The sequence below is a fragment of the Bidens hawaiensis genome, unplaced genomic scaffold, assembly GCF_021521415.1.
Source record: "Bidens hawaiensis isolate Kalapana, Puna unplaced genomic scaffold, B.hawaiensis_p1.1 tig00021817_1, whole genome shotgun sequence".
NCBI lineage: Eukaryota > Viridiplantae > Streptophyta > Magnoliopsida > Asterales > Asteraceae > Bidens > Bidens hawaiensis.
The window spans coordinates 173850-184215 of record NW_027493382.1 but is presented as its reverse complement, the minus strand read 5'-3'; positions in this window follow the sequence as shown (position 1 = coordinate 184215).

The window sequence follows — 10366 nt, the reverse complement described above, 5'->3', positions numbered from 1 at the left end:
AAACAGTTTTATGCGAAGCGAAATTCCATGCATGCGAAGAGAAATTCTTCCATGCGAAATTTTATAAAAATTTATTTTCTGATGCATTTTTGTTAAAGTACTGTCAACCCCAGCCAGGGGTGCTGCCCCTTGGACCCTGCTAGGGGCTGCCGCCCCTAGACCCCGCTACCAGGGGCGTTGCCCTGGACCCCTGTTAGTTGAGGGTTTCATAAGTTTAGATGTAGGTAGTTGTGGTAATAGATAATTGACACGCGCAATGTATTGAACAGTTAGCCGTGCTCAACTAAAGAAGGGAATTACTATTAACGGCGAGAGAAATCGTATCCAGGTGAGTTCTAGCCCCATTTCTCTTTGAAACGTTTTCGAGGTTGTGTGCATACTCTTATGTGATAGTTAATACATTTACTTAATTGATAAGTGTATGATACGTGTATGACTATGTATTGGATGTTATTACTATATAATGATAGTATGAATGAGCATGTATATATATATATATATTATACATGAGATAGGTAAAATACACACGTATGATAAATGTATGGTTATTCGAGGCAGTAGGGACCAGACCCTTATAATATCTGTGATGTTAGGGACCAGACCCTTACAATATCTATGATGTTTAATGTATAATAGCTTATGGTATACCATAGGGTTTTATGAGAGAAAGTATGTAAGTATGTATGCATGTATATAAAGTATGTGTGAAAGAAGTAATAGCAAAGTAAGGTATGAATACGTATCTTCGGACGCGTATGAGTAAGGGCAGGAATGTATTGTATGTTAAATTGATTAACTAGAACTCACTCAGCATAGCTGACTTTTAGTATGCATGCAGGCAGATAGGTTGAGGCAGCTGGCTTGAGGAAGGACACATGGCACGAGATAAAGAGACTGGCATCTATGATGAAGTGTCAAGACTATTTTATGTTATGTTATGAAAAGACAATTTGTATGTTATGACAAAAATGCATGTTTGTAATGTGATGTTGAAGTTATAAATTATTTCAGCGAAAGTTTAAATTAACTCTGATGATAGAATTGTGTTTATGAGTAAATCCAACACCAAAGTAGGGTTACCGGGAACGGGGCCTTACATGCTCCTGCACAAAGTGCGGAATTAATTAGATTTTGGCACCCAGTCCATAGTGACACTGGGTACTCCTGACTCGTCTACCTTGGTTACGGGCTGCCATGACATATCTTCTCGATTATCTAAATGGAAGAAGAAACCTTCTTTACCGGAGACTTAGGCATCCATTTATATTTACCATTGAAAGATTTAATGTTGTTTGTACGAATGGATGGTTCAATATCTGGTTTGCGTGTAGAGGGAACAAACGAATTTGTTCTCCCGACAGGCCGAGGTTTAGAAATCGAGTTCATTTTTGAAGTAGAAACATAGTTTCTATTCCTTTTACAAGACACGCTAGGCTTGGTCTGATGAGGACCAAGCCTACCAATTTTGTTCCTGTTCCAATCATCGTCAGAAGGATTTGCCTTGTGATACCAAAAAATTCGTCGATAGGTATCACGAGGCATATTCCTCTGGAAAAATCCATAGTAAGGCACATTTGGACGATGTGGACAGTTTCTAGCAATACGACCAGGAACCCCACAGTCAAAACAAGTTTGACGTTTTACATAAAAATCATTATGGTGAACCTTTACTCTTGACCTATTGTGTGGTTCAGTACATTTAGTTTGATATTTATCGTTTGACACATTGTTCGGTTCAACCCCCTTTAGTTCATTTGAGCATCCCTCTTTAGTGAACTTGGGTGGTGAGCAGTTTTTAGCTAAACTTTTATTTTTAGTTTTCTTATCAAAACCCACATCATCAGATTTCACAGTTTTAACAAAATCAACCACACAATTGTCTTTGCCCTTAATACCAGAGCCCACACAAACCGTCGACATAACAGAATTCAAAATAGGCAGTTTTAAAGAAACATCAGAGTTAATGTCTTTATTAAACGAAACACAAGAGTCATCATCCTCATCAGTCCAATCCTTAACAACTACTTTCTATGCACATGAAGTAAACACGTTAGAATCGTTCACTCCTGAAGTGGATACATCTGTATTCACAAGATCAGACTTGTCATTCTTATCTTGTTTACCGTACTTCATGCACTGTACCTTTTCTTCCTGTTCTTTGGTGACAGGAAGTTGAAAATAGTTGTTATTGTAAGGTGGGGGTACCTGACTATAACCTATACCCCTACCTTCGTTTTCTTTCCACCATAGTTGATTATCAATCATTGAGCTAACTATTTTACTGGAACCCTCGAATTTTTTTAAATCAAGCTCAGCTCTTTCAAATTTAGCAGTTAAATTCAAAATTTCAATTTTGGAGGCTTCCATTTTAGCGGTTAATTCAGCAATCTCCTACTTGGCATCTTGATGGTGACAACACTTTATGCTGAATTCAGATTTAAGCTTTGAAAAATCCTTTGATTTGTTTCAATTTTATCTAAAAAGGCTTTTTCATTTTTCTTAAGTTTAAAGTTTTCAGATTTCACTCTCTCCATATCTCTAAGCAAGTTATCATTGTGGAGTTTGTATAAATTAATTTTATCAACACAATCTTGAGAGCATGGTTGAAAATTTACCTCAGATGTGCTGGAAGAAGTGAAGGCTATGAACGCAAATTGAAGTTCCCTGATCTGCTCCTTAGCAGCATGTTCTTCATCAGCATTCTCAACGTGAGCATAATTGGCAGTCTGATTGCCAATGTTGAGAGCAGCCATTTGATCATCCCAAGAAAATTGTTAAGCAACCAAACCTCTTTCACCATTTCCCGAGCTCCCCCCAACTTCTCCTCTAACATTTCCCACTGGAACCAGCGCCCTTTCGGTGTTTCCTTCCTTTGCTGGGTTGGTACATTCACAAGCAAAATGACCCGGCTCGTGACAGTTGTAGCATCTCAGAGTATCCTTGTTAAAACCCACCTTCTGGTTGTTTGGCATATTCCAATTGTTCCTTCCCATTCTCTGAGTGAACTTCTTGGCCTGAAACACTGCCATGGCGATTTGCCAAGAGATATCCATTTCTTCAACATCATCTGGATGGATTTGATCAAGCTCAGGAGCAACTACAGGTTGAACCAAATCTCCAACCAGGAATGAATTGTAGCAGTTCATGAATCCCGCCATTAAAGCTATGTTCTCTTGAGTTTCCTTTGGGATAGAGGGAATCTGACTGGAATTTTGATTGGGAGCAGCACCAGATGATTGAGGTTGACCACTTTGAGCAGGTTTAGTGAAAAAAACGGGAGCTGGTTGAGATGGGATGGAGGATGGTTGGCTCAGAGTGGACTTGAACATTTGGAAGGTTCCTTGAGGTGAAAGTTGCTGAGTGGCTTTAAACATAGACAGGCTGTCTTGTGAGATAAGGGCATTGTTGGAAGCGACGTTGTAACCAGCAGCACTATTATGAGTTTGCATGGTTTATTGCACGTTGCTTGTCATCCACGTCACATGCCTTAATGGTGGCCATCATCTCAGAGATAGACATCCTGTTGAGATCTTTTGTCTTTTTGATAAACGCAACATTCATACCCAGCTTTTGGGCAATGAATTCACCAACTTGTTGTTTATCTCAGATGTTGTCAGATAGATGCTTGCGGATCTCATCTCAGTCACAAGAGCAATGAATCTTTGAAGTTGTGTTTCCAACGATTCTCCCAACACATGATTGAACATATTGAATTTTTGTCGCAGCAAATCTTGGCGACTTCTCTTCATGTCTTCATTTCCTTCATACACTTCAATTAATGCCTCCAACAACTCCTTAGCAGATTGAAGTTCTCTAAAACTTAAAGCAATCTTAGGTGAGAGAGCCATAGTTAAGGTTGATAGGACCTTTTCATCCTCTTCAACTTTAGCAAAATCATCATCATCATATATTGCAACAGGCTTCACAACAACTTCAGTTGAATTCTCATGTTGATACGTGATGATTTGAGGTCCCCTAACTATGCTTCTCCAGATTTTAGCATCTTTCATCTTAATATGACACCAATAAACATCACTGAACTGGTAAAGATGGAAGTTGAAGCTGGGTCAACGACTAAAGCTCCAAAGTTACTTAAAGGCATTGATTTTGTTGCGTGGAAAGACAGATTTGAGCAGTATGTGAAATATCAAGATGCAAAGATATAGGTATGTATTCAGGATGGCTATATCCCTCCAACAACTGAGTTTAAAGGACGTGAGCAACTAAAAATATATAATAAGATGGAGGACGATGAGAAGAAAATGTACGAGGCAGAAAGTAAGGCACTAGCTGCAATCACCATGGCACTACCTCAGGAAATTCTTCATACTTTCAAAAAGTACAAGTCTGCTAGAGAATTATGGGAAGCATTGGAAAACCGCTATGAAGGTAATATCGAAATTTGAAACTCTAAGACAAAGTTACTAAAAACTCAGTTCTCGGTATTCAAGTACTTTAAAAATGAATCACTTGATGATATCATCACAAGATACTATCACTTGATGTCCGAATTGAACAACTACTCCATAAAGTATTCTGAGAGTGAGATTATGGAAAAACTTCTTGATGCTCTTCCACCAAAATGGGAGATGTATATAGTTCTGATGAGAGAAGATAAAGAATTTGATAGTTTTGATTTAGAGAAGGTGGTTAACAAGTTACGTAATTATGAGCTTAATATGTTACGAAAAGAGACCCCTACTGATCAGGTTTAGGATCCGGTAATGTATGGTGAAAAAGGCTCTCCAAACTCATGTTCTAAAACAGAATCGACCGCCTATTACTCAGGCGGGGAACCAAATTCTACTCAAGATGGTCATATGGTGATGAATATGGATAGAGATATATGCTTTGTAGCTAGTGGAAGTAGTTCTTCAAAACCTCAATCAAGTGTAAATTACTCAAAGATGCCTATGAGTGTAAAATCTGCTGAACAACAATTTGCTCTTTATGCCTCTTTCATTGCGTCTTATGGGAATTACATCAAGGGAAAGATAGTTGACCCTGCGACCTTGGATGAGGACTATGATCAGATAGATGCTGATGACATGGAAGAAATGGATCTGCAGTGGCAAATGGCGATGATAGTAACGAGGGTAAAACGGTTTATGAAGAAGGCTAGACGAAAGTTCGTGGGAGAGAGACCGGGATTTGACAAGTCAAAGGTTCGTTACTACAACTGTCAATAAAACGGACACTTTGCAAGAGAGTGTACAAATGAAAGAGTTGAACGGAGTCAGAACAGGCCTACTCAACAGAATGGGAATGGAAGTGAAATAAAAGACATGGTGTCTCAAAAGAATGGTGGGTATAATTGGAACTTCAAAGTTGAGGAGGTGATTGAACAAGCAAATCTGGTGAATATCGTGAGTGAAAGATGTGACAAGGAACCAGTGGAGGATCAAGCATACATGGCAGAAGTGAATGATCAGCTCTTAGAGGTATGTTCTGAACCTCATTGTGAATAATGTGAAAAACTGTCTGATCAATTAAATGCTTTAACTGATCAGTATGTAAGTTTGGAAAAAGAATTAAAAATTGTAAAAGAAGAACATCATTACTCTAAACAAAAGGAAAACAGTTACTCGGTCAAAATTAATGCTGGGGAAAAATACATAAGATGCCTTAAGGCAACATTAGCTGAGAAAATCCAAGTAATTGATCTAAGTTATGAAGTTGTGGAAGAAAAAACCAAACTTATTGCTGAAAAGGACAAACAGATAGCAGATTATCAAGTGAAAGTGGGGGAACTAAACAGAAAACTTGAACAGTTTAGGAATTCTTCAATGATGCTTAATCATGTCCTAAGTGTTCAACGTTCTCCTAACGATAAAGGAGGAATTGGATACAATGAAGTTCCACCACCTTTTAACAATAACTATACATATAATCCTTGTAATCAGCCATCTGCTTTTGTTAAATCTGATCAGACAGTAATGGGAAATGTCAGCTCCATCGATTTACCCGTTAGAGTTCAATCAAGCAACACCAACGTTAAATTGAACAATCATGAGAACCTCGATAAAGATATTAATGAATCAGTTCAGACAAATTCGTCAGTCGTGGATCAAGATTCCACGAATAAGGAGTCTGTGAACATTCGCAAAGTGGATGATGAAGTTGTGTTACTCAGACGGGGGGAGAGTGATACTTTTAGTGAAAAGAAATCTTCTTTAAACCCATTCGTTCCCCCTTATGTGAAACAAACTGTCAGTGAAGCAACTTCATCTTCTAATGCAACTTCTGAAAAGAATGTTCGGATAGACACAGATTGTACAAACAAAATTAATAGTCCGAACAAAAGTTGTTTTCGATGTAACAGGATAGGTCACTTTGTCAGTAACTGTCCGCTGAAAAGGAAGAAATCTAAAAATATGAGGCCAACCAAAACTGAAAATGAAACGAACTTTAAAACTGGTACTAGTAAGAATTCTAATGCATCCAACTTTAATTGTTGGACAAATTTAAGATTTCAAAGAAACCAAACTCGTTTTTTCCCAGTTAATCACAGAATGGGTAACTTCGAATCCATTAATGCTAGAAACTCAAGGATGTTTGGATGGCCTCATAATCAGTTTTCTAGAAATCTTCCTTTCAGATCAAATGAAAACTTCCCTCAAAGGAACTGTAGGAAACCAAGGAGTTGGATTCCGTTTGACAGGTTTGACCAACCCAAGACCAGAAGGTCTTGGGTCCCCCGCATTTAATTCGTTTCTTTATCTGTGCAGGAAGAGTCGAACCGGACTGTGAACAACATGCGGGTTGTCGACAGTGGCTGTTCCCAGCACATGACGGGTAACAAGAAATTGTTACGTGATTTGAAAGCTGTACAAGGAGGAAGAGTTAGTTTTGCAGGAGAAAGTGGAGGAAAAATTTCTGTAGTCGGTACTGTTACTAATGGGAGAATCAAGTTGGAGAAGGTTAATTTTGTGGAAGAGTTAAAGCACAATCTTCTGAGCATCTCCCAGATCTGTGACAAAGAATACACTGTGCACTTTACAAAGGGTGAAGCACTCGTGCTTTATCCTGGTTTCAAGATTCCTGAAACCTGGGTTGTGATGAAAGCTCCATGAGAGAAGAATACATACGTGATGGACATGAGGTCCACCAAGATGGAAACGGAAGAATTGTGTCTCTTGTCAAAAGCAACAGAATCTGAGTCGGAATTGTGGCACCGAAGGATGGGTCATATCCATCTACGTAAAATGAACTACATAGTCAAGAATGAGTTGGTACTTGGGGTTCCATTAAAGAATTTTAACTTTGAAGATCAATGTCTGTCATGCAAGAAAGGAAAGCAGCACAAGAAATCACATCACTCCAAACTGATTAACTCAATTGTCACACCTTTGGATTTGCTTCACATGGATCTGTTTGGTCCTATCAATGTTAAAAGTCTGGGTGAAACATCCTATTGCTTGGTTGTGACTGATGATTACTCACGTTACTCATGGGTTTATTTTCTGAAAGCTAAAGATGAAACAGTGCAGTTGGTAATTAACTTGATTACCAAAGTGGAAAATATTGTTGGGGGAAAGGTCAAGTTCATCTAAAGCGATAATGGCACAGAGTTCAAGAACTATCAAATGGAGATGTTTTGTCTGCAGAAAGGGATAGAGCATCAGTTTAGTGCACAATATACTCCGCAACAGAATGGAGTAGCTGAAAGGAAGAATAGAACTCTAATCGAGGGAGCCAGGACTATGCTGGCAGACGCTAAACTTCCTGTGGTGTTTTGGGCTGAGGCTGTTGCCACGACCTGCTATATCCTTAATCGTGTTTTAACTGTTAAAAGATTAAATAAAACTTGTTATGAATTAATACATGGTAGAAAGCCAAATCTGAAAGGTCTTGAACCTTTTGGGTCCCAATGTTCGATCTTAAAGACTAACTCAAAATTTGGTGAGAAAGCTGACGAAGGTATTCTTGTTGGCTACGTAGTTGGGTCACCCAACAGAAGAGTCTTTAATCTATCGAACAATAAGGTTGAGGTGGTCTGTAACACTGACATTACAAAGCATGGGACCAGCAGAGGCTTTCGATTATGATAAATTATTCAAATCCTTTAATTTACCTTCTTTTGATTTTGCTGATACAAAAGAAAGGATGGCAACTCAGATGCTACTCGATGAAGATGAGGCAATTCTGCATCGTCCACAGTTTAATGAAAAACAATCTCACGTGTCAAGCAATGTTGAACCTGCTGCTGTCTCAAGCGGTGATGACTTTATCAATCCATTTCACACTCAACACAATTCAGATGAAATCTTTCCAAATCTTGGAGAAGACTTAGTGGTTGGTCCTGCCCAAATCACCAGAATCCACAAGAATCATCCCCTGGATAATGTGATCGGTAGTCCTTCCGATGGAGTGCGAACAAGAAGGAGCTTGGAAGAAAACACATGTGTGTATGCAAGCATTAAAGACACTGGTATTATGAATGAATGCTTGTATGCTTGCTTTATCAGTCAGATTGAACTAAAGAACTATCAGATGGCATTAAAGGATAGCTCGTGGGTAGAAGCCATGCAGGAAGAACTGGCTCAGTTTAACAAAATGGAAGTATGGCGTTTGGTTGAAAAGCCACGAGATGTGAATGCAATCGGTACGAAGTGGGTATTCAAATGCAAGAGAGATGAGAAAGGGGTAGTTGTCCGTAACAAGGCAAGATTAGTAGTCAAAGGATTTAATCAACAAGAAGGGATCGACTACAATGAGGTATTTGCTCCTGTTGCAAGACTAGAAGCAATTCGACTTTTCTTGGCCTTTGCTGCACACAAAGATATGAAAGTGTTTCAGCTGGATGTTAAAAAAAAACATCACTATTGCTGAGAATTATGTCGGTCGCTCAAGTTTGAAGGACATGTTCTTGAATATGTTTGGTCCTTGTATCTACGTGTAGATTCAAAGGATAGCCATTAACCTAATAACTAAAAGCCACTGGGGCGGTTGTGATGAGTTTTTATTCCTTCGTTGAAAATTATATCGGTTACACTCAGTTGGAGGGACACATATTTGTAAGTGTTTGGTCCTGCTAATCCACTGGATTTTTGGGATAGCCATTTACCCAAAGACTTAGAAGTGATCGGGGCGTCTAAATATAAAATTCTTTTTTTTGGGAAATGATATACTTTTTCAGTCTATAGCTGTGACATTCATGACAAAACGAGGTACACTATATTCATTACGTAACAAGTAAACGATAAATCGGTTAATTCGTAGTGCTTAAACGAGTAACCGACCGATACTAATTATGACCCGTATACATACTGAGGGGTCATATACGAGTTATATATATGTTATAGAGGCTAACATATTGATATTTAGGCCCCAGTACGTTTAAAACTCTTTAAACGAAAAAGGTTTCGTTTATCGATACGCTATAAGCTTAAACGCAATCGTTAATATCAAAACAAGCATTGTAGCATCCGTTAAGCCGAAAAAGATTTATAAAACACTTATATGACATGTTCTAAGCAATCCGTGAAAATATTTTGGAATTTTACAACGAGTCAGTACGTTTTTCTTATTTTACAAAAATAAGCTGAAAAACACTCGTTTTTGCGCTATTTCTCACACCCGAATTAATTTTCTTGCGAAAAACCGAACCCGAACTAAATTTGAAGTGGGCTTTTCATGTTTGGGCTTGTATGATCAGATTAATGGGCCAAAACAGCCCATTAAGGGCCCCTCCATAGTTCCGATCGGAACAGCCCACCATACTTCACATTTTTCTTTTATATAACTTACACCTTAAGTATTGTTATTCATTTTAACTCTCAAAAATTTGAAGTCCAAGCAGCTCCAACTTCTGCTCTATCAACTCTCCTTCAAAACCCTAAGGTAAGATCAAGTTTTATGAAAATTTAACCAAGTTTGATTCATATAATTAACATATAAACATGTTTTAGTTAGTTTTAAACATGTTTAACCATCCAAAAACCCTAAAAATCAAGTAAAACCATGTTTTGATGTTAAACATGTTTACAAACCAGGAACATATACTTTTTTGGTCAAAAACGCGGATTAGAACATGAATACAACGTTTTTACGGTTAGAAAGTTCGGTTTGAACCCAAAACCGAAACCCTAATTATCAAGGCTGTTACATGGATGATTTATGCTTGGTTTGATGTTATATGATATGTAGATATACTGAGTTTGCAACCCGAGACCCGGAGAGTCGTTTAAGCTAGCAAAATTCACCGAAAACCGACAAGGTAAACCCGTAACACTCGTTTAGGGGCTGTTTAGTATTAGATTGTGACGTGCTTGTTTTTAGCTTGTGAAAACTTGCAGGGACATTAGGGATCATATAAATGAGTCCCTGTTCAAATTTGGTAATTTTTCGATAAACGGAGAATATT